Source organism: Hyla sarda, chromosome 10, assembly GCF_029499605.1.
Source record: "Hyla sarda isolate aHylSar1 chromosome 10, aHylSar1.hap1, whole genome shotgun sequence".
NCBI classification, from domain to species: Eukaryota; Metazoa; Chordata; class Amphibia; order Anura; family Hylidae; genus Hyla; species Hyla sarda.
In genome coordinates this window covers 136,369,785-136,394,734 of record NC_079198.1, presented here as the reverse complement: position 1 = coordinate 136,394,734, position 24,950 = coordinate 136,369,785, and the positions used below count along the sequence as shown (strand labels likewise).

The 24,950-nt window shown below is 41.8% G+C and overlaps 1 long non-coding RNA gene across 1 annotated transcript in view; it reads left to right on the top strand.

Annotated features, from left to right (window-relative positions):
* The window catches only part of LOC130294518 (uncharacterized), a 32,923-nt gene extending 8,395 nt beyond the window's left edge, over nt 1-24,528 (top strand). Inside the window, exons 2-3 of the long non-coding RNA XR_008848527.1 lie at nt 20,513-20,608; nt 23,948-24,528. This is a non-coding gene — a long non-coding RNA (uncharacterized LOC130294518). The remainder of the gene's footprint in view (nt 1-20,512; nt 20,609-23,947) is intronic.
* The last annotated feature ends 422 nt before the right edge of the window (nt 24,529-24,950 follow it).

Here is a 24,950-nt window from a genome sequence, read left to right as displayed (position 1 = left end):
ATTCCTACAGTGATCATGGTGGGGGCAGCATCATGTCTGGGGAAAACCAGGTACTGCCCATCAACTGCCCAATACCATCCCTACAGTGATCATGGTGGGGGCAGCATCATGTCTGGAGGAAACCAGGTACTGCCCATCAACTGCCCAATACCATCCCTACAGTGATCATGGTGGGGGCAGCATCATGTCTGGAGGAAACCAGGTACTGCCCATCACCTGCCTAATACCATTCCTACAGTGATCATGGTGGGGGCAGCATCATGTCTGGGGGAAACCAGGCACTGCCCTTCACCTGCCCAATACCATCCCTACAGTGATCATGGTGGGGGCAGCATCATGTCCTCGGTATAGTCGTGTTCAGTGATACTACTGTATAATATAAATATGGTATTTATAAAGGAATGTAATCTGGTAGGGAGGCTGTGCGGATGGATATTATCAGTATTACCGACTCATGCAGTGCATGCTGGGAATGTTATCTCTGTATTATCATGTAGGTCAGTGCCCTTGTGTTATCACAAGATACAGGTACAAGGGCCGCACCAGCCGCTCGTTGTAAAGTCTAAACCCCTGACGTGACTCGGTGCCTGCTGGGAGACGGCCCATCTAGTGCTGTGTAAAGGATTATCGTGTCCTGTAATTTTCTAATAGATTAGAAATAGAAAAAGGTTTCCAGCAGGATCGATTTCCATAGAACTTGTGTCTTTATTGATTCAGAGTCCCCACAGCTCGGACAGACATGGATCCGACATGTTTCGGTCGCCAATAATCTTAATCGTAGACTATGATTAAGGTCAATGTCAACCGAAACATGTCGGATCTGTGTCGGATATGACGTGTTTTGGTCCCCACTCCCCACAGCTCGGACAGACATGGATCCGACATGTTTCAGTCGCCATTAATCTTAATCGTAGACTATGATTAAGGTCAATGTCAACCGAAACATGTCGGATCTGTGTCGGATAGGACGTGTTTTGGTCCCCACTCCCCACAGCTCGGACAGACATGGATCCGACATGTTTCGGTCGCCATTAATCTTAATCGTAGACTATGATTAAGGTCAATGTCAACCGAAACATGTCGGATCTGTGTCGGATACGACGTGTTTTGGTCCCCACTCACCTTACTCACAGTCAATAAAGTTTGCCAATAGGTGAGAGCTGGTTTGTACATTTTGCCTATTTTTAATAGATTGATTCTTTTTTTTTTTTTTTTTTTTTTTTTTGCATCTCTGCTTGAAGTCAGTGAATGGAACATTATTTAAAATCCTTAAAATCCCCATCCTGACCTGAGTATTTGCTACAATGTATCAGTGTAGGATTTCCTTCATAGCAGTAGCACAAACTTTTCTCCTGTCTTGGACTCCTGAATGATAGCTCTTACCCACACTGATACACTGTGACGAGATGCAGCTGTGTGAGTGGTGGCTTGAAAGTAGACATGCATGTTTACAAAAACAGTAGAGCAGTGTTTCCCAACCAGGGTGCCTCCAGCTGTTGCAAAACTACAACTCCCAGCATGCCCGGACAGGCGTTGGCAGTCCGGGCATGCTGGGAGTTGTAGTTTTGCAACAGCTGGAGGCACCCTGGTTGGGAAAATACTGCAGTACAGAAATCATTGTTAGGGTTGGTGGCAGAGAGGGTCCAGTTGGGTGAATTACCACTCTGCACACAACTTGCCAATTGTAACCAACGCACAGAAGAGACATTCATTGATTTTAATGGATGCCACCTGGTAATGGACGGCAGCAGTGCCACATGGGCAACAAACATACTGCAATCAATGTGGCTTCCCTTGCCATACATATCTTATTTGGGGGCCCTTAGACCAAGAAGGTGCCCATATAAGTACTCATATAAATCCCTTTATAAATGCCAATAGAATGCCCATGTAAATGCACATATAAGTGCCCCTATAAATCCCCTTGTAAATGCCCATATAAGTGCTCATATAAATCCCCTTAAAAATGCCAATGTAAGTGCCCATATAAATCCCCTTAAAAATGCCCATATAAATCCCCTTATAAATGCCTATATAAGTGTCCATATAAATTCCCTTATAAATGCCCATATAAGTGCCCATATACATCCCCTTATAAATGCCTATATAAGTGCCCATATACATCCCCTTATAAATGCCTATATAAGTGCCCATATACATCCCCTTATAAATGCCCATATAAGTGCCCATATAAATCCCCTTATAAATGCCCATATAAGTGCTCATAAACATCCCCTCATAAATGCCCATATAAGTACCCATATAAATGCCAATAGAAATGCCCATGTAAATGCCCATATAAATTCCCTTATAAATGCCTATATGAGTGCCCATATACATCCCCTTATAAATGCCTATATAAGTGCCCATATACAGCCCCTTATAAATGCCCATATAAGTGCCCATATACATCATCTTATAAATGCCTATATAAGTTCCCATATACAGCCCCTTATAAATGCCCATAAAAGTGCCCACATACATCCCCTTATAAATGCCCATATTAGTACCCATATAAATGCCAATGGAAATGCCCATGGAAATGCCCAAATAAATACCCTTATAAATGCCCATATAAGTGCCCATATAAATCCCCTTATAAATGCCCATATAAGTGCCCATATACATCCCTTATAAATGCCCATATAAGTGCCCATATACATCCCCTTATAAATGCCCATATAAGTGCCCATATACATCCCTTATAAATGCCCATATAAGTGCCCATATACATCACCTTATAAATGCCCATATAAGTGCCCATATACATCCCTTATAAATGCCCATATAAGTGCCCATATAAATCCCCTTATAAATGCCCATATAAGTGCCCATATACATCCCTTATAAATGCCCATATTAGTGCCCATATACATCCCTTTATAAATGCCCATATAAGTGCCCATATACATCCCTTATAAATGCCCATATAAGTGCCCATATACATCCCTTATAAATGCCCATATAAGTGCCCATATACATCCCTTATAAATGCCCATATAAGTGCCCATATACATCACCTTATAAATGCCCATATAAGTGCCCATATACATCTCTTATAAATGCCCATATACATCACCTTATAAATGCCCATATAAGTGCCCATATACATCCCTTATAAATGCCCATATAAGTGCCCATATACATCACCTTATAAATGCCCATATAAGTGCCCATATACATCTCTTATGAATGCCCATATAAGTGCCAGCTTGGTCTCCTCTCAGCACCGGTGACATTTTATTAGATAACCTTATACGTATTACACACAATGTCAGATGCCCCCGATGCCTCTATCCCAGCCAGAGCTGCCGGTGACCCACATACTCCCTGGCACATCGCCATGGTTACAGTGATCCGCTCATCTAATGACTTTCTACGTAGCAACTGGGCACTGCCAGCATATAGGAAGACCTCTATAGATGGTGGTTGGCATCATATACAGGATGAATCTGACATCTATAATCAGGAAACTCCTCGTGCTGCCGCTGTGATATGGTTCAGGCTCTGTGTGCTGTATCATTTGGGCACTATATGGCGGCATTATGTAGGGTCTCTATGGTGGTAACAGTAAATGCTTTAGGCCTGTGAAGTGACCGCTGTTTCGGCATTATTATGTAGGCATTGTAGGATACGAGAACTGCTATGTTTTGCGGTATAGCGGTAGATTATTTTGAGTCTACATAATACTGTCATACAGTGCCAAAATAATATACGTGCTTTCAAAGGAAAGGGTGGGCACTTGTGTTGCCCGTGGTGCTCGCGGAGGTGCAGAATATGGCGTAAGAAAAGAATCCCGGCACTCAGGATTTATCTCCTACAATGTAGTAAGTGTTTATTCACACAGTGAATACAATAAGAAATGACGCGTTTCAGCCAAAACCTTATTCGCAGCTTTGCCCGAAACGCATCATTTGTTGTTATATTCACTGTGTGAAGAAACACTTACTACATTGCAGGAGATAAATCCTGAGTGCCGGGATTCTTTTCTTACGCCATATTCTGCACCTCCGCCAGCACCACGGGCAACACAAGTGCCCACCCTTTCCTTTGAAAGCACGTATATTATTTTGGCACAGTATGGCAGTATTATGTAGACTCAGGTTTTAGCTCATATCTGGTGCTGTATTGTGATGTATTATTTTGCCACTATTTGACAGTATTAAGTAGGCACTGTATGGCAGCATTATGTAGGCACTGTATGGCAGTATTAAGTAGGCACTGTATGGCAGTATTATGTAGGCACTGTATGGCAGCATTATGTAGGTACTGTATGGCAGCATTATGTAGACACTGTATGGCAGTATTATGTAGGCACTGTATGGCAGCATTATGTAGGCACTGTATGGCAGTATTATGTAGACACTGTATGGCAGTATTATGTAGACACTGTATGGCAGCATTATGTAGGCACTGTATGGCAGTATTATGTAGGCACTGTATGGGAGTATTATGTAGACACTGTACGGCAGCATTATGTAGGCACTGTATAGCAGTATTATGTAGACACTGTATGGCAGTATTATGTAGGCACTGTATGGCAGTATTATGTAGGTACTGTATGGTAGCATTATGTAGGCACTGTATGGCAGTATTATGTAGGCACTGTATGGCAGCATTATGTAGACACTGTATGGCAGTATTATGTAGACACTGTATGGCAGCATTATGTAGGCACTGTATGGCAGTATTATGTAGGCACTGTATGGCAGTATTATGTAGGCACTGTATGGCAGCATTATGTAGGCACTGTATGGCAGTATTATGTAGACACTGTATGGCAGTATTATGTAGACACTGTATGGCAGCATTATGTAGGCACTGTATGGCAGTATTATGTAGGCACTGTATGGGAGTATTATGTAGACACTGTACGGCAGCATTATGTAGGCACTGTATAGCAGTATTATGTAGACACTGTATGGCAGTATTATGTAGGCACTGTATTGGAGTATTATGTAGGTACTGTATGGTAGCATTATGTAGGCACTGTATGGCAGTATTATGTAGGCACTGTATGGCAGCATTTTGTAGGCACTGCATGTCAGTATTATGTAGGCACTGTATGGCAGTATTATGTAGGCAATGTATGGCAGTATTATGAAGGCACTCTATGGCAGTATTATGTAGACACTGTATGGCAGTATTATGTAGGCACTGTATGGCAGTATTATGTAGGCACTCTATGGCAGTATTATGTAGACACTGTATGGCAGTATTATGTAGGTACTGTATGGCAGTATTATGTAGGTACTGTATGGCAGTATTATGTAGACACTGTATGGCAGTATTATGTAGGCACTGTATGGGAGTATTATGTAGGCACTGTATGGCAGTATTATGTAGACACTGTATGGCAGAATTATGTAGACACTGCATGGCAGTATTATGTAGACACTGTATGGCAGTATCATGTAGACACTGTATGGCAGTATTATGTAGACACTGTATGGCAGTATCATGTAGACACTGTATGGCAGTATTATGTAGACACTGTATGGGAGTATTAAGTAGGCACTGTATAGCAGTATTATGTAGACACTGTATGGCAGTATTATGTAGACACTGTATGGCAGTATTAAGTAGGCACTGTATAGCAGTATTAAAAAGGCACTGTATTGCAGTGTTATGTAGGCACTGTATGGCAGTATCAAGTAGGCACTGTATAGCAGTATTATGTAGGCACTGTATGGCAGTATTATGTAGGCACTGTATGGCAGTATTAAGTAGGCACTGTATGGGAGTATTATGTAGGCACTGTATGGCAGTATTATGTAGGCACTGTATGGCAGTATTATGTAGGCACTGTATGGGAGTATTATGTAGGCACTGTATGGCAGTATTATGTAGACACTGTATGGCAGTATTATGTAGACACTGCATGGCAGTATTATGTAGACACTGTATGGCAGTATCATGTAGACACTGTATGGCAGTATTATGTAGACACTGTATGGGAGTATTAAGTAGGCACTGTATAGCAGTATTATGTAGGCACTGTATGGCAGTATTATGTAGACACTGTATGGCAGTATTATGTAGGCACTGTTTGGCAGTATTATGTAGACACTGTATGGCAGTATTATGTAGGCACTGTATGGCAGTATTATGTAGACACTGTATGGCAGTATTATGTAGGCACTGTTTGGCAGTATTATGTAGACACTGTATGGCAGTATTATGTAGGCACTGTATGGCAGTGTTATGTAGGCACTGTATGGCAGTATTAAGTAGGCACTCTATGGCAGTATTGTGTAGGGACTGTTTGAAAGTATTAAGTAGGCACTGTATGGCAGTATTATGTAGGCACTGTATGGCAGTATTATGTAGGCACTGTATGGCAGTATTAAGTAGGCACTGTATGGCAGTATTGTATAGGGACTGTATGGAAGTATTAAGTAGGCACTGTATGGCAGTATTATGTAGGCACTGCATGGCAGTATTATGTAGACACTGTATGGCAGTATTAAGTAGGCACTCTATGGCAGTATTATGTAGACACTGTATGGAAGTATTAAGCAGGCACTGTATGGCAGTATTATGTAGACACTGAATGGCAGTATTATGTAGACACTGTATGGCAGTATTAAGTAGGCACTGTATGGCAGTGTTATGTAGGCACTGTATGGCAGTATTAAGTAGGGACTGTATGGCAGTATTATGTAGACACTGTATGGCAGTATTAAGTAGGGACTGTATGGCAGTATTATGTAGACACTGTATGGAAGTATTAAGTAGACACTGCATAGCAGTATTATGTAGGCACCGTATGGCAGCATTATGTAGACACTGTATGGCAGTATTGTGTAGGGACTGTATGGAAGTATTAAGTAGGCACTGTATGGCAGTATTATGTAGGCACTGTAGGGCAGTATTATGTAGGCACTGTATGGCAGTATTATGTAGGCACTGTAGGGCAGTATTATGTTGGCACTGTAGGGCAGTATTATGTAGACACTGTATGGCAGCAATATGTAGGCACTGTATGGGAGTATTATGTATACACTGTATGGCAGCATTATGTAGGCACTGTATAGCAGTATTAAGTAGACACTGTATGGCAGTATTATGTAGGCAATGTATGGCAGTATTATGTAGGTATTGTATGGTAGCATTATGTAGGCACTGTATGACAGTATTATGTAGGCACTGTAGGGCAGCATTATGTAGGCACTGTATGGCAGTATTATGTAGGCACTCTATGGCAGTATTATGTAGACACTGTATGGCAGTATTATGTAGGTACTGTATGGCAGTATTATGTAGACACTGTATGGCAGTATTATGTAGGCACTCTATGGCAGTATTATGTAGGCACTGTATGGCAATATTATGTAGACACTGTATGGCAGTATTATGTAGGCACTGTATGGCAGTATTATGTAGGCACTGTAAGGCAGTATTATGTAGGCACTGTATGGCAGTATTAAGTAGGCACTGTATGGCAGTATTATGTAGACACTGTATGGGAGTATTATGTAGGCACTGTATGGCAGTATTATGTAGACACTGTATGGCAGTATTATGTAGGCACTGTATGGCAGTATTATGTAGGCACTGTATGGCAGTATTATGTAGGCACTGCATGGCAGTATTATGTAGACACTGTATGGCAGTATCATGTAGACACTGTATGGCAGTATTATGTAGACACTGTATGGAAGTATTAAGTAGGCACTGTATAGCAGTATTATGTAGACACTGTATGGCAGTATTATGTAGACACTGTATGGCAGTATTAAGTAGCCACTGTATAGCAATATTAAAAAGGCACTGTATGGCAGTATTAAGTAGGCACTGTATAGCAGTATTATGTAGGCACTGTATGGCAGTATTTTGTAGGCACTGTAGGGCAGTATTATGTAGGCACTGTATGGCAGTATTATGTAGGTACTGTATGGCAGTATTATGTAGGCACTGTATGGCAGTATTATGTAGACACTGTATGGCAGTATTAAGTAGGCACTCTATGGCAGTATTATGTAGACACTGTATGGAAGTATTAAGCAGGCACTGTATGGCAGTATTATGTAGACACTGAATGGCAGTATTATGTAGACACTGTATGGCAGTATTAAGTAGGCACTGTATGGCAGTATTATGTAGGCACTGTATGGAAGTATTAAGCAGGCACTGTATGGCAGTATTATGTAGACACTGTATGGAAGTATTAAGCAGGCACTGTATGGCAGTACTATGTAGACACTGTATGGCAGTATTAAGTAGGCACTGTATGGCAGTGTTATGTAGGCACTGTATGGCAGTATTAAGTAGGCACTGTATGGCAGTATTATGTAGACACTGTATGGCAGTATTATGTAGACACTGTATGGCAGTATTAAGTAGGCACTGTATGGCAGTGTTATGTAGGCACTGTATGGCAGTATTAAGTAGGCACTGTATGGCAGTGTTATGTAGGCACTGTATGGCAGTATTAAGTAGGCACTGTATGGCAGCATTATGTAGACACTGTATGGCAGTATTATGTAGACACTGTATGGCAGTATTATGTAGACACTGTATGGAAGTATTAAGTAGACACTGCATAGCAGTATTATGTAGGCACCGTATGGCAACATTATGTAGACACTGTATGGCAGTATTAAGTAGGCACTGTAGGGCAGTATTATGTAGGCACTGTAGGGCAGTATTATGTAGGCACTGTATGGCAGTATTGTGTAGGGACTGTATGGCAGTATTAAGTAGGCACTGTATGGGAGTATTATGTAGGCACTGTATGGCAGTATTATGTAGGCACTGTATGGCAGTATTATGTAGGCACTGTATGGGAGTATTATGTAGGCACTGTATGGCAGTATTATGTAGACACTGTATGGCAGTATTATGTAGACACTGCATGGCAGTATTATGTAGACACTGTATGGCAGTATCATGTAGACACTGTATGGCAGTATTATGTAGACACTGTATGGGAGTATTAAGTAGGCACTGTATAGCAGTATTATGTAGGCACTGTATGGCAGTATTATGTAGACACTGTATGGCAGTATTATGTAGGCACTGTTTGGCAGTATTATGTAGACACTGTATGGCAGTATTATGTAGGCACTGTATGGCAGTATTATGTAGACACTGTATGGCAGTATTATGTAGGCACTGTTTGGCAGTATTATGTAGACACTGTATGGCAGTATTATGTAGGCACTGTATGGCAGTGTTATGTAGGCACTGTATGGCAGTATTAAGTAGGCACTCTATGGCAGTATTGTGTAGGGACTGTTTGAAAGTATTAAGTAGGCACTGTATGGCAGTATTATGTAGGCACTGTATGGCAGTATTATGTAGGCACTGTATGGCAGTATTAAGTAGGCACTGTATGGCAGTATTGTATAGGGACTGTATGGAAGTATTAAGTAGGCACTGTATGGCAGTATTATGTAGGCACTGCATGGCAGTATTATGTAGACACTGTATGGCAGTATTAAGTAGGCACTCTATGGCAGTATTATGTAGACACTGTATGGAAGTATTAAGCAGGCACTGTATGGCAGTATTATGTAGACACTGAATGGCAGTATTATGTAGACACTGTATGGCAGTATTAAGTAGGCACTGTATGGCAGTGTTATGTAGGCACTGTATGGCAGTATTAAGTAGGGACTGTATGGCAGTATTATGTAGACACTGTATGGCAGTATTAAGTAGGGACTGTATGGCAGTATTATGTAGACACTGTATGGAAGTATTAAGTAGACACTGCATAGCAGTATTATGTAGGCACCGTATGGCAGCATTATGTAGACACTGTATGGCAGTATTGTGTAGGGACTGTATGGAAGTATTAAGTAGGCACTGTATGGCAGTATTATGTAGGCACTGTAGGGCAGTATTATGTAGGCACTGTATGGCAGTATTATGTAGGCACTGTAGGGCAGTATTATGTTGGCACTGTAGGGCAGTATTATGTAGACACAGTATGGCAGCAATATGTAGGCACTGTATGGGAGTATTATGTATACACTGTATGGCAGCATTATGTAGGCACTGTATAGCAGTATTAAGTAGACACTGTATGGCAGTATTATGTAGGCAATGTATGGCAGTATTATGTAGGTATTGTATGGTAGCATTATGTAGGCACTGTATGACAGTATTATGTAGGCACTGTAGGGCAGCATTATGTAGGCACTGTATGGCAGTATTATGTAGGCACTCTATGGCAGTATTATGTAGACACTGTATGGCAGTATTATGTAGGTACTGTATGGCAGTATTATGTAGACACTGTATGGCAGTATTATGTAGGCACTCTATGGCAGTATTATGTAGGCACTGTATGGCAATATTATGTAGACACTGTATGGCAGTATTATGTAGGCACTGTATGGCAGTATTATGTAGGCACTGTAAGGCAGTATTATGTAGGCACTGTATGGCAGTATTAAGTAGGCACTGTATGGCAGTATTATGTAGACACTGTATGGGAGTATTATGTAGGCACTGTATGGCAGTATTATGTAGACACTGTATGGCAGTATTATGTAGGCACTGTATGGCAGTATTATGTAGGCACTGTATGGCAGTATTATGTAGGCACTGCATGGCAGTATTATGTAGACACTGTATGGCAGTATCATGTAGACACTGTATGGCAGTATTATGTAGACACTGTATGGAAGTATTAAGTAGGCACTGTATAGCAGTATTATGTAGACACTGTATGGCAGTATTATGTAGACACTGTATGGCAGTATTAAGTAGCCACTGTATAGCAATATTAAAAAGGCACTGTATGGCAGTATTAAGTAGGCACTGTATAGCAGTATTATGTAGGCACTGTATGGCAGTATTTTGTAGGCACTGTAGGGCAGTATTATGTAGGCACTGTATGGCAGTATTATGTAGGTACTGTATGGCAGTATTATGTAGGCACTGTATGGCAGTATTATGTAGACACTGTATGGCAGTATTAAGTAGGCACTCTATGGCAGTATTATGTAGACACTGTATGGAAGTATTAAGCAGGCACTGTATGGCAGTATTATGTAGACACTGAATGGCAGTATTATGTAGACACTGTATGGCAGTATTAAGTAGGCACTGTATGGCAGTATTATGTAGGCACTGTATGGAAGTATTAAGCAGGCACTGTATGGCAGTATTATGTAGACACTGTATGGAAGTATTAAGCAGGCACTGTATGGCAGTACTATGTAGACACTGTATGGCAGTATTAAGTAGGCACTGTATGGCAGTGTTATGTAGGCACTGTATGGCAGTATTAAGTAGGCACTGTATGGCAGTATTATGTAGACACTGTATGGCAGTATTATGTAGACACTGTATGGCAGTATTAAGTAGGCACTGTATGGCAGTGTTATGTAGGCACTGTATGGCAGTATTAAGTAGGCACTGTATGGCAGTGTTATGTAGGCACTGTATGGCAGTATTAAGTAGGCACTGTATGGCAGCATTATGTAGACACTGTATGGCAGTATTATGTAGACACTGTATGGCAGTATTATGTAGACACTGTATGGAAGTATTAAGTAGACACTGCATAGCAGTATTATGTAGGCACCGTATGGCAACATTATGTAGACACTGTATGGCAGTATTAAGTAGGCACTGTAGGGCAGTATTATGTAGGCACTGTAGGGCAGTATTATGTAGGCACTGTATGGCAGTATTGTGTAGGGACTGTATGGAAGTATTAAGTAGGCACTGTATGGCAGTATTATGTAGGCACTGTAGGGCAGTATTATGTAGGCACTGTATGGCAGTATTATGTAGGCACTGTAGGGCAGTATTATGTAGGTACTGTATGGCAGTATTATGTAGGCACTGTATGACACTATTATGTAAGGCACTGTAGGGCAGTATTATGTTGGCACTGTAGGGCAGTATTATGTAGACACTGTATGGGAGTATTATGTAGGCACTGTATGGCAGTATTATGTAGACACTGTATGGCAGTATTATGTAGGCACTGTATGGCAGTATTATGTAGACACTGTATGGCAGTATTATGTAGGTACTGTATGGCAATATTATGTAGACACTGTATGGCAGTATTATGTAGTCACTGTATGGCAGTATTATGTAGGCACTCTATGGCAGTATTATGTAGGTACTGTACGGCAGTATTATGTAGACACTGTACAGCAGTGCTATGTAGGCACTGTATGGCAGTATTATGTAGGTACTGTATGGCAGTATTATGTAGGCACTGTATGGCAGTATTATGTAGACACTGTATGGCAGTATTATGTAGACACTGTATAGCAGTATTATGTAGACACTGTATAGCAGTATTATGTAGGCACAGCTTATTACTGTATACATTATCTTTTACTGTATAGTGATATAATATTTAGGTACAGTAGAAAACTACTGTGTGGACACTGCATGGCAGTATTATGTGGGCACTGCATGGCAGTATTATGTAGGCACTGCATTGCGCTATTATTTGTGCAACAATATAACAGTAAACTGATTTTTCTCATGTATCTTCAGATGTTGAGATATTATTGTAACAATGGCCGCCACAATACAATTGATATATATATCCCCTTACGAGTCCCGGGAAGGTATGAGAACTTTATTTCCAGCATTTCTTACCATGTTTTGTTCGTCAAATAAAAATAATTTAATTAAACGTCTGCCCCGGGCAAAGTATGTGCCCCCTGCATTCAGGTTTAGGTAACATGGGACATATTGGTGACTTGGCACCCCGCCCCGGCCCACATGCATGGCTGCTGATGGGGACTGACAGGGAGCCTGCTGTTTATCTCACAGCACAACCCCGGGGCCGACACTCCCTGCCCGCAGTCTGGAGGTGCTGAGTCAGCAACGGCCTCATTAGCTGCAGATAAAGGGGCAGGATGGCCGGGGTGCAGTTATGCGGGCGTAATGTGGCGAGTCCAGGTCTGTCCCCAGTGCAGGGGTACAGCTTCATATTCAGCGTTACAGGGCGGCGACTAGTACCCTGCAACATGGATGACCCATAACACCCTGTATACAAGGGGGGGAGCTATAGGGGTGCAGAGGGGAATAAGATCTGTATGGGTTCATATGTATTTCAGTCTCTGTTCACTGACAGCAAGCATAGAGAAGAACTGAAACATAAAGTAGATTAAAGGGGTACTCCAGCATTTCAAAACATGTACTGTATCCCAGTGTTTCCCAATCGGTGTGCCTCCAGCTGTTGCAAAACTACAACTTCCAGCATGCCCGGACAGCCGTTGGCTGTCCGGGTATGCTGGAAGTTGTAGTTTTGCAACAGCTGGAGGCACGCCGGTTGGGAAACACTGGGATACAGCTGACTGGGCATGCTGGGAGTTGTAGTCTTTCAACAGCTGGAGGCACGCCGGTTGAAAAACACAAACCTACAGCTGGCTGGGCATGCTGGGAGTTGTAGCTTTGCAACAACCGGAGGCACAACGGTTAAAAAACACTGCCCTACAGCTGACTGGGCATGCTTGAAGTTGTAGTTTTTCAACAGCTGGAGGAACACCGGTTGGAAAACACTGCCCTACAGTAGACTGGGCATGCTGGGAGTTGTAGTCTTGCAACAGCTGGGGGCACACCAGTTGAAAAACACTGCCCTACAGCTGACTGGGCATGCTGGGAGTTGTAGTCTTGCAACAGCTGGGGGCACACCAGTTGAAAAACACTGCCCTACAGCTGACTGGGCATGCTGGGAGTTGTAGTTTTGCAAAATTGCACGTGTCAGGATGAATAAGCATTATTTTTTTCCAGAACACACATCTCTATAGGGAAAGACACCAACTACTCTCCCTATCCTGTGACCACAGGCGGAGCCCCTCCTTATCTACCCTCACACGTCTCCCCGTATTGCACTATGTCTGACATACACCAGGAGGAGACCTGCAGAAATATCTGAAATTAAAACTAGAAAAAAATGCTCACCGTGGGGGAAAAAAAAATATTAGGGCCCTATACCCAGACCTGGGGGGCCCCTAACGCCTACATTGCCTGCAGATCGCAGGATTAACCCTATGCATGCTGTAGCTGTCCACCTGATGTGATTGTGTTGTCTCCTCCATGACCCATGTCCCTGTGGTTTGTAAGCCAAGCAGGAAATGAAGAGGCACTCCGGCCTCGGGGGCCCAGACTAAGAATGTTCTAGGACAGGTTTCTGGATTCCAGATCTTATATAACAGGCGCACAGAGGAAACCCAGAGATCTGTCCCTAAAGTTGTGGTCTCTAAACTGTGCAAAAGGAGGTGTATAACTACTATATATACTTATCCTATAAAGATAGCAGCAGTATACAGATAGAGCTGGGGGGAGGTGTATAATTACTATATATACTTATCCTATAAAGATAGCAGCAGTATACAGACAGAGCTGGGGGGAGGTGTATAACTACTATATATACTTAACCTATAAAGATAGCAGCAGTACACAGATAGAGCTGGAGGGAGGTGTATAACTACTATATATCCTGATCCCATAGAGAAAGCAGCAGTATACAGATAGAGCTGGAAATGAAATATATATATAATCCCATAGAGATAGCAGCAGCAGTATACAGATAGAGCTGGGGGGGGGAGTATAACTACTATATATACTTATCCTATAAAGATAGTAGCAGTACAAAGATAGAGCTGGGGGGATGTATAACAACTATATATACTTATCCTATAAAGATAGCAGCAGTATACAGATAGAGCTGGAGGGGTATAACTACTATATATATATACTTATCCTATAAAGATAGCAGCAGTATACAGATAGAGGGGGAGATGTATAACTATTATATATGTGGTGTCCCTGTACCCTATTGCATACCGTACCTAGTGTGGAGGTCCCCAAAGTCAGAGTAACTACGCTCAGGTAGGGTCCCCCAGGTGGGACAGCCCCTAGTCGCCTCTTCTCGACTCTAATTCTATACTGTTAATACATGTATATATTTCGTAATAATGTATCTTTAATATAATGTATAGTACTTACCTTGTTTAGCGTCTCAGGACCTTCGGTCATGTGACCACGTTAATATCCTCTATGGTATGTGGGAGGACCTTTGGAGGTCCTTGGGTCACATGTTACCCATAACCCTTTGTAATGTTGATTGACACAAGTATTGGATCAATTAGCTCTAGTCCAGCCCCTGCCCATATAAGGGAGCTGTAGCCAATGATCGCTCTCTTGGGTTGCTGCTCTCATGGATGCCGGACTAGCAGGACGGATCTGCGCAACTTGCAAAGACACGCTAGGCCTGAAAACCTACCGGCCTCAGCGGAACTTAAACCGTGAGTTCTAAACTAATCCCCCCCACTAACGTGACTACTGGACCGCAACTAAATCCCCTAAATCCAGTGGAACAGCGCATATTATACTGAAGACTCTAAACTGCTAAAGTCCCAACCTTTGTCAATCTCCAAAGAAAGCTTGCATGTATAGCAACTGTTCCAATTATAAAGCTTGCATAAAATCTTCAGTAAAAGTTACAACTGTTTTCAGCAAACTCTCCAGTTGTGGACATTTCATTATTATCTACCTCCCTATCGCTCTTGGGAAGGGTGGTGGTAGGACAAGCATTACTGAGGAGCCCTCACCCTGGCGTCACGAATAGCAAGGGTTAACAAGCACCCTTTAGTCACCGCACAGCTACACTCCCCATACCCTACTCCCCCAGGCTATCACATAGCTACTTATCCTATAAAGATAGCAGCAGTATACAGATAGAGCTGGAGGGGAGGTGTATAAATACTATATATCCTGATCCCATAGAAAAAGCAGCAGTATACAGATAGAGCTGGGGGGAGGTGTATAAATACTATATATCCTGATCCCATAGAAAAAGCAGCAGTATACCGATAGAGTTGGAAGGGAAATATATGTAACTACTATATATCATAATCCCATAAAGATAGCAGCAGCAGTATACAGATGGAGCTGAATGGGCGGTGTATAATTACTATATATCCTGATCCCATAGAGATAGCAGCAGTATACAGATAGAGCTGGGGGGGAGGTGTATAACTACTATATATCCTGATCCCATAGAGAAAGCAGCAGTATACAGATAGAGCTGGAAGGGAAATATATATAATCCCATAGAGATAGCAGCAGCAGTATACAGATAAAGCTTGAGGGCAGGTGTATAACTACTGTATATCCTGATCCCATAGAAAGAGTATAGCAGCCGTATACAGATAGAGCTGGGAGGGGTGTAACTACTGTATATCCCGATCCCATAGAGATAGCAGCAGTATACAGATAGAACTGGAGGGGAAGTGTATAACTACTATATATCCTGATCCCATAGATATAAGCCATGGAGAATTCATCAACATATAAACACATATTCCAAAATTATCTAAAGAGCGAGTAATGATACATGTAACAGATGTGGAAATCATTTAATGTGGTATAGAGGTGTGAGATACAGGGCAGATGTTGTTACCCTAGGGGTAGATGGCATTAACCCCTTGTATTTGTGACGCCAGGGCGTGGTTTATCCTCAATACCACCCAAAGGTATACTGCTGGATCCTGGGGTAGGCACGGGGGCAATAATGACGCCAAGTTACGGACCACGGTAGCTTTACTGAGTGACAGATGGTAAAGTCTATACAGTTCAGCCAGGGCCCACGGAGATGACCAGTGACTTCAGAAACCTTAAAGGGGTACTCCGGTGGAAAACATTTTCTTTAAATCAACTGGTGCCAGAAAGTTAAACAGATTTGTAAATGACTTCTATTAAAACAATCTTTATATTTCCAGTACTTTTTAGCAGCTGTATGCTACAGAGGAAATTATTTTCTTTTTTAATTTCTTTTTTGTCTTGTCCACAGTGCTCTCTGCTGACACCTCTGTCCGTATCAGGAACTGTCCAGAGCAGGAGAAAATCCATATTGCAAAACGATGCTGCTCTGGACAGTTCCAGTTCCTGTACAGAGGTGTCAGCAGAGAGCACTGTGGACAAGACAAAAAAGAAATTCAAAAAGAAAAGAATTTCCTCTGTAGCATACAGCTGCTAAAAAGTACTGGAAGGGTAAACATTTTTTAATAGAAGTCATTTACAAATCTGTTTAACTTTCTGGCGCCAGTTGATAAAAAAAAAAAAATTTCCACCAGAGTACCCCTTTAAGGGCTTGCTGGGACTTGCAGTGGTTTTGGACAATTTAGTGCAGGCCACGTTGACTTGACAATAGATGACAGTGACTGACTTGACTTGACTGGAGACAGACTAAGCTGTGACTTTACTTGTAGACTTGTATCTTGTGGCTACAGAGGCTCCTATGACTCCGGACTCTTAGGCTCGACTGCACCTCAGCAAAGACTCCTCCCAGGGTTTTTATGGGGGAGACTCTGGTGGGATCCCATTGGTCACCCTTAAAGGGGTTATCCAGGAAAAAAATTTTTTATATATATCAACTGGCTCCAGAAAGTTAAACAGATTTGAAAATTACTTCCATTAAAAAAATCTTAATCCTTTCAGTACTTATGAGCTTCTGAAGTTAAGGTTGTTCTTTTCTGTCTAAGTGCTCTCTGATGACACGTGTCTCGGGAACCGCCCAGTTTAGAAGCGAATCCCAATAGCAAACCTCTCCCGAGACGCGTGTCATCAGAGAGCACTTAGACAGAAAAGAACAACCTTAACTTCAGAAGCTTATAAGTACTGAAAGGATTAAGATTTTTTAATAGAAGTAATTTACAAATTTGTTTAACTTTCTGGAGCCAGTTGATATATATATATATAAAAAAAAAAAAGTTTTTTCCTGGAATACCCCTTTAACCCCTTAAGGACGCAGGACGTAAATGTACGTCCTGGTGAGGTGGTACTTAACGCACCAGGACGTACATTTACGTCCTAAGCATAACCGCGGGCATCGGAGCGATGCCCGTGTCATGCGCGGCTGATCCCGGCTGCTAATCGCTGCCAGGGACCCGCCGGCAATGGCCGACGCCCGCGATCTCGCGGGCGTCCGCCATTAACCCCTCAGGTGCCGGGATCAATACAGATCCCGGCATCTGCGGCGGTTCGCGATTTAAATGAACGATCGGATCGCCCGCAGCGCTGCTGCGGGGATCCGATCATTCATAACGCCGCACGGAGGTCCCCTCTCCTTCCTCCGTTCGGCTCCCGGCGTCTCCTGCTCTGGTCTGTGATCGAGCAGACCAGAGCAGAAGATCACCGATAACACTGATCTGTTCTATGTCCTATACATAGAACAGATCAGTATTAGCAATCATGGTATTGCTATGAATAGTCCCCTATGGGGACTATTCAAGTGTAAAAAAAAATGTAAAAAAATGTAAAAGTAAAAGTAAAAAAAAAGTGAAAAATCCCCTCCCCCAATAAAAAAGTAAAACGTCCGTTTTTTCCTATTTTACCCTCAAAAAGCGTAAAAAACATTTTTTATAGACATATTTGGTATCGCCGCGTGCGTAAATGTCCAAACTATTAAAATAAAATGTTAATGATCCCATACTGTGAACGGCGTGAACGAAAAAAAATAAAAAAAAGTCCAAAATTCCTACTTTTTTAATACATTTTATTAAAAAAAAAATTATAAAAAATGTATTAAAAGTTTTTTATATGCAAATGTGGTATCAAAAAAAGTACAGATCATGGCGCAAAAAGTGAGCCCCCATACCGCCACTTATACGGAAAAATAAAAAAGTTAGAGGTCATCAAAATAAAGGGATTATAAACGTACTAATTTGGTTAAAAAGTTTGTGATTTTTTTTAAGCGCAACAATAATATAAAAGTATATAATAATGGGTATCATTTTAATCGTATTGACCCTCAGAATAAAGAATACACGTAACTTTTACCATAAATTGTACGGCGTGAAAACAAAACCTTCCAAAATTAGCAAAATTGCGTTTTTCGTTTTAATTTCCCCACAAAAATAGTGTTTTTTGGTTGCGCCATACATTTTATGATATAATGAGTGATGTCATTAAAAAGGACAACTGGTCGCGCAAAAAACAAGCCCTCATACTAGTCTGTGGATGAAAATATAAAAGAGTTATGATTTTTAGAAGGCGAGGAGGAAAAAATGAAAACGTAAAAATTAAATTGTCTGAGTCCTTAAGGCCAAAATGGGCTGAGTCCTTAAGGGGTTAAGTCACCTGGTCACTGATACCTCCTGGGTAACAATCACATGACAACTGGTGATCACATGTTAACCTTTCTTAAATATACAACATTCTTATATAGATAATATAGGGCAGTGGTCTCCAACCTGCAGACCTCCAGATGTTGCAAAACGAGAACTCCAAGCATGCCCGGACAGCCAACGGCTGTCCGGGCATGCTGGGAGTTGTCGTTTTGCAACATCTGGAGGTCCGCAGGTTGAAGACCACTGACATAGGGTATAATACAGTAGAACAGATGCAGGTGGGGGGGGGGGGCCCAGGGGACACTGCAGGGAGGCTGCCTAACAGGACAGCAAGGGTACGGGGTAACAACTCCCATACTGGGACACCACAATATGAATATAACATCCAGTAATTCCCAACCAGAGGGCCTTCAGCTGTTGCAAAACTACAACTCCCCACAGACCTGGATAGCCTTTGGCAGTCTGGGTATGCTGGGAGTTGGAGTTTTGCAATAGCTGGAGGCACACTGGTTGGGAGACACTGACACAGTCAATAGTAAATAATAAGATAATTCACATATAAGTATATTTTACAAAAAAAAAAAAACACATAAATAAAGAATGATACAATGGATATAATTATGGGGCCCCCTAGTGGAAATAAGGTGTAACAACAACTAAAAATGACAACCAACAAAAGGGAAATTGACAAAAGTGGTGCAAGCAGGACTTGTTTAACATACCTGGTTTCCTACCTAGCTGACTAACTAACTAACTTACATCCTATCTACTTGACAACCTACCTGGCTACTTACCTGGTTAGCTAGCAACCTACCTTCCTGGCTACCTACCTGTGTCCCATACTGTGTATTGTGCTGTGTTGTACATAATCTAAGTAAATAGGATCGCACTGCAACCCCCAATCTGACACTGTATCTCCCACAATGCACAAGTGCAAGAGCTGCACTAGTGTAATATGGAATATGGGTAAGGGCCTATTTTGCATACAATTAACACTATACGTCAGCAACAAAAACTGTAGTTATTTTACTATTTTTTTAATTTATTTAACAATAAAAAGACATTTCTTTTTTTTTTTTCAAAGTTCCTGCGCTCCTGCTTTTGTATGGTTTCTAAAGCACCAATGTGATTTATGATCATATGAACCTTTCAGGGTGAAGTTGCAGGGTTGTACCACAAGATGGCGACACAGTATATCACTCACTAGTAAAGCACTGAGGGAAGATTTGAGCAGAAAAGTGGTGCAGTTGCCCATAGCAACCATTCAGATTCAAACTTTAAAAAAAAAATCTGACTAGTTGCTATGGGCAACTGCTCCACAGCGTTCAGGATGCTGGTAAAACTGGGTTCTGGGAAATACATATTTCTAAGTAACGCCTGGTTGGACATACCATAGTATACAGAGAGAACTATGACTGTAACCTGTTCCCATCTTCTTCTTACTGCAGCGCAGCCGAAAAAGGTGAAGACAACTGCCAGGATCTAATTCAGGCCTATAAAGAATGTATGAAATCTCTGAAAGTGCAAATCTAATGTACAACAAGGTAAGAGCAACGTATACAGCAGCGTTTCCCAACCAATGTGCCTCCGCCTGTTACAAAACTACAACTCCAGAGCTGCACTCACTATTCTGCTGGTGAGGTCACTGTGTATATACATTACTTATCCTGTACTGATCCTGAGTTATATCCTGTATTATACTCCAGAGCTGTACTCACTATTCTGCTGGTGAGGTCACTGTGTATATACATTACATTACTTATCCTGTACTGATCCTGAGTTATATCCTGTATTATTCTCCAGAGCTGTACTCACTATTCTGCTGGTGAGGTCACTGTGTACATACATCACATTACTTATCCTGTACTGATCCTGAGTTATATCCTGTATTATACTCCAGAGCTGTACTCACTATTCTGCTGATGAGATCACTGTGTACATACATTACATTACTTATCCTGTACTGATCCTGAGTTATATCCTGTATTATACTCCAGAGCTGTACTCACTATTCTGCTGGTGAGGTCACTGTGTACATACATTACATTACTTATCCTGTACTGATCCTGAGTTATATCCTGTATTATACTCCAGAGCTGTACTCACTATTCTGCTGGTGAGGTCACTGTGTACATACATTACATTAATTATCCTGTACTGATCCTGAGTTATATCCTGTATTATACTCCAGAGCTGTACGTTCTATAGTATCTTTACTCCGGGCTCTGTATATAACGTAAAAAGGACCTTAAAGGGGTACTCCGGTGGAAAACATTTTTTTTAAATCAACTGGCGCCAGAAAGTTAAACAGATTTGTAAATGACTTCTATTAAAAAAATCTTTACCCATCCAGTTCTTTTTAGCAGCTGTACGCTACAGAGGAAATTATTTTCTTTTTTATTTCTTTTTTCTCTTGTCCACAGTGCTCTCTGCTGACACCTGATGCTCGTATCAATAACTGTCCAGAGCAGGAGAAAATCCCCATAGCAAACCTATGCTGCTCTGGACAGTTCCTGACACAGACAGAGGTGTCAGCAGAGAGCACTGTGGTCAAGACAAAAAACAAATAGAATTTCCTCTGTAGCATACAGCTGCTATTAAGCACTGAAAGGATTAATATTTTTAAATAGAAGGAATTTACAAATCTGTTTAACTTTCTGGCACCAGTTCATTAACCCCTTAAGGACTCAGGGTTTTTCCGTTTTTGCACTTTCGTTTTTTCCTCCTTACCTTTTAAAAATCATAACCCTTTCAATTTCCACCTAAAAATCCATATTATGGCTTATTTTTTGTGTCACCAATTCTACTTTGCAGTGACATCAGTCATTTTACCCAAAAATCCACGGCGAAAGAGAAAAAAAAATCATTGTGCGACAAAATCGAAGAAAAAACGCCATTTTGTAACTTTTGGGGGCTTCCGTTTCTATGCAGCGCATATTTCGGTAAAAATGACACCTTATCACTATTCTGTAGGTCCATACGGTTAAAATGATCCCCTACTTATATAGGTTTGATTTTGTCGGACTTCTGGAAAAAATCATAACTACATGCAGGAAAATTTATACGTTTAAAATTGTCATCTTCTGACCCCTATAACTTTTTTATTTTTCCACGTACAGGGCGGTATGAGGACTCATTTTTTGCGCCATGATCTGAAGTTTTTATCGGTATGATTTTTGTTTTGATCGGACTTTTTGATCACTTTTTATTCATTTTTTAATGGTATAAAAAGTGACCAAAATACGCTTTTTTGGACTTTGGAATTTTTTTTGCGCATACGCCATTGACCGTGCGGTTTAATTAATGATATTTTTTTATAGTTCGGAAATTTACGCACGCGGCGATACCACATATGTTTATTTTTATTTTTTTTACACTGTTTAATTTTTTTATGGGAAAAGGGGGGTGATTCAAACTTTTATTAGGGAAGGGGTTAAATTACCTTTATTAACACTTCTTTTTTTTTTACATTTTTTTTTTGCAGTGTTATAGGTCCCATAGGGACCTATAACACTGCATACACTGATCATTGTTATCCCATAGGGACCTATAACACTGCACACACTGATCTCTGATACTGATCATTGTTCTCCCATAGGGACCTATAACACTGCACACACTGATCTCTGATACTGATCATTGTTCTCCCATAGGGACCTATAACACTGCACACACTGATCTCTTATACTGATCATTGTTATCCCATAGGGACCTATAACACTGCACATACTGATCTCTTATACTGATCATTGTTATCCATAGGGGCCTATAACACTGCACACACTGATCTCTTATGCTGATCATTATTATCCCATAGGGGCCTATAACACTGCACACACTGATCTCTTATACTGATCATTGTTATCCCATAGGGACCTATAACACTGCACACACTGATCTCCTATGCTGATCACTGGCGTGTATTAACACGCCTGTGATCAGTGTTATCGGCGCTTGACTGCTCCTGCCTGGATCTCAGGCACGGAGCAGTCATTCGCCGATCGGACACCAAGGAGGCAGGTAAGGGCCCTCCCGGTGTCCGGTCAGCTGTTCGGGACGCCGCGATTTCACCGCGGCGGTCCCGAACAGCCCGACTGAGCAGCCGGGTCACTTTCACTTTCGCTTTAGAAGCGGCGGTCAGCTTTGACCGCCGCTTCTAAAGGGTTAATACCGCACATCGCTGCGATCGGCGATGTGTGGTATTAGCCGCGGGTCCCGGCCGTTGATGAGCGCCGGGACCGACGCGATATGATGCGGGATCGCGGCGCGATCCCGCTTCATATCGCGGTAGCCGGCGCAGGACGTAAATATACGTCCTGCGTCGTTAAGGGGTAAAAAAAAAAAAAAAAGTTTTCCACCCCTTTAATGTGCAGGCCTCAGTATTGTAGCATCCTATTTGCCTGACAATTAGTGTTGAGCAGCATAGGCCATATTCGAATCCGCAATATTTCGCGAATATATGGACGAATATTCGTCATATATTCGCTCTATTCGCATATTCGTAATATTCGCGTTTTATTTTCGCATATGCAAAAATTTGCATATGCGAAAATGTGCAAATACAAAAATTTGAATATACGACAAATTCGCATAAGCGAAAATGCGCACGCCAGTCTCACACAGTAGTATTAGAGCCTTCTTTACACCACACAAGCTGGAAGCAGAGAGGGATGATCACTGTGATGTGTACTGTGAAGAAAAAATACAAAAAATACAAAAAACGATTATTCGTAATTGCGAATCTGTAGCGCTATATCCGCGAGCAACACTACTGACAATATCCTTGCTGATGGTTTCCAGTAATAACCAGTATATAGTAGACATTGTTGTGCGCAGTAACATCAGGGACATGTGACAGTGATTTGTTTTCTTCTTCCTCGCAGGTTGGGGTGTTGCGGAGAGGGTCTGTGTGTTCCGAGTCCTCCACTTCCCCATCATCCCGTTCCCTTTCCATCCGACCATTCTCTTGGGACGGACAGATGGGAGAGCCGGCTCCATGTGATGACGCGCTGTGTAATCCTGTCCGCTGGTCACCTGTGCACATCTACCTTGTACAACTCCTCCTGTCAATGGGCCATACACGGACGAGGCCGCCCAAATATCTCGGAACCATGACGACCACCATGAAACTGTATATGTTTAGAATTTATCTTATTTCCCATGTCTGATTGTTTGCAGATGCCGCGTTCATTAGGAAAAATAAAAAATATTCAACAGGAAAGACGACCGTCACCAGGAGGTGGGGGGGGGGGTCGATACTTTTTGGAACATATTAACAACCAATTTCTGGGCTCTCCATCTTGGGTCAGTGTTGACCATCTATACTTGTGCGTTTGATTACGACGAGAAGGAACCTCAGGCGGAGCGGATGATTCTTCTGTCGCCCTGGAATTATTATTATTATTTTTATTTTTTATTTTTTTTAAATGTCTTCAAATCGTATCGACCAATAAAAGGATAAATGTTTTACCTGTTGAATTAAAAATTGTCATCTATGATTTCTATGTTATAGATCAGTGGTCTTCAACCTGCGGACCTCCAGATGTTGCAAAACTACAACTCCCAGCATGCCGTTGGCTGTCCGTGCATGCTGGGAGTTGTAGTTTTGCAACATCTGGAGGTCCGCAGGTTGGAGACCACTGTTATAGATGTTTAGTGATTTGTTTATTGAGTCCCTGCCAGACCGATCCCTCCATATTAAAGGAAAACTGTCAGCTTCCTCCCCCCGCACTAACCAGATGCCGATCAGTTTGATGCCTACTGTGCCCGGATCCGTTCGGACGATATCTTCGTTTTTCCCTATATGCTAATTAAGTGCTAACTGGCACAGGTGGCGTAACTGGCACTCTGAAGTCACCGCCGCCGTCCGCAGCGCCGCCCAGTTCA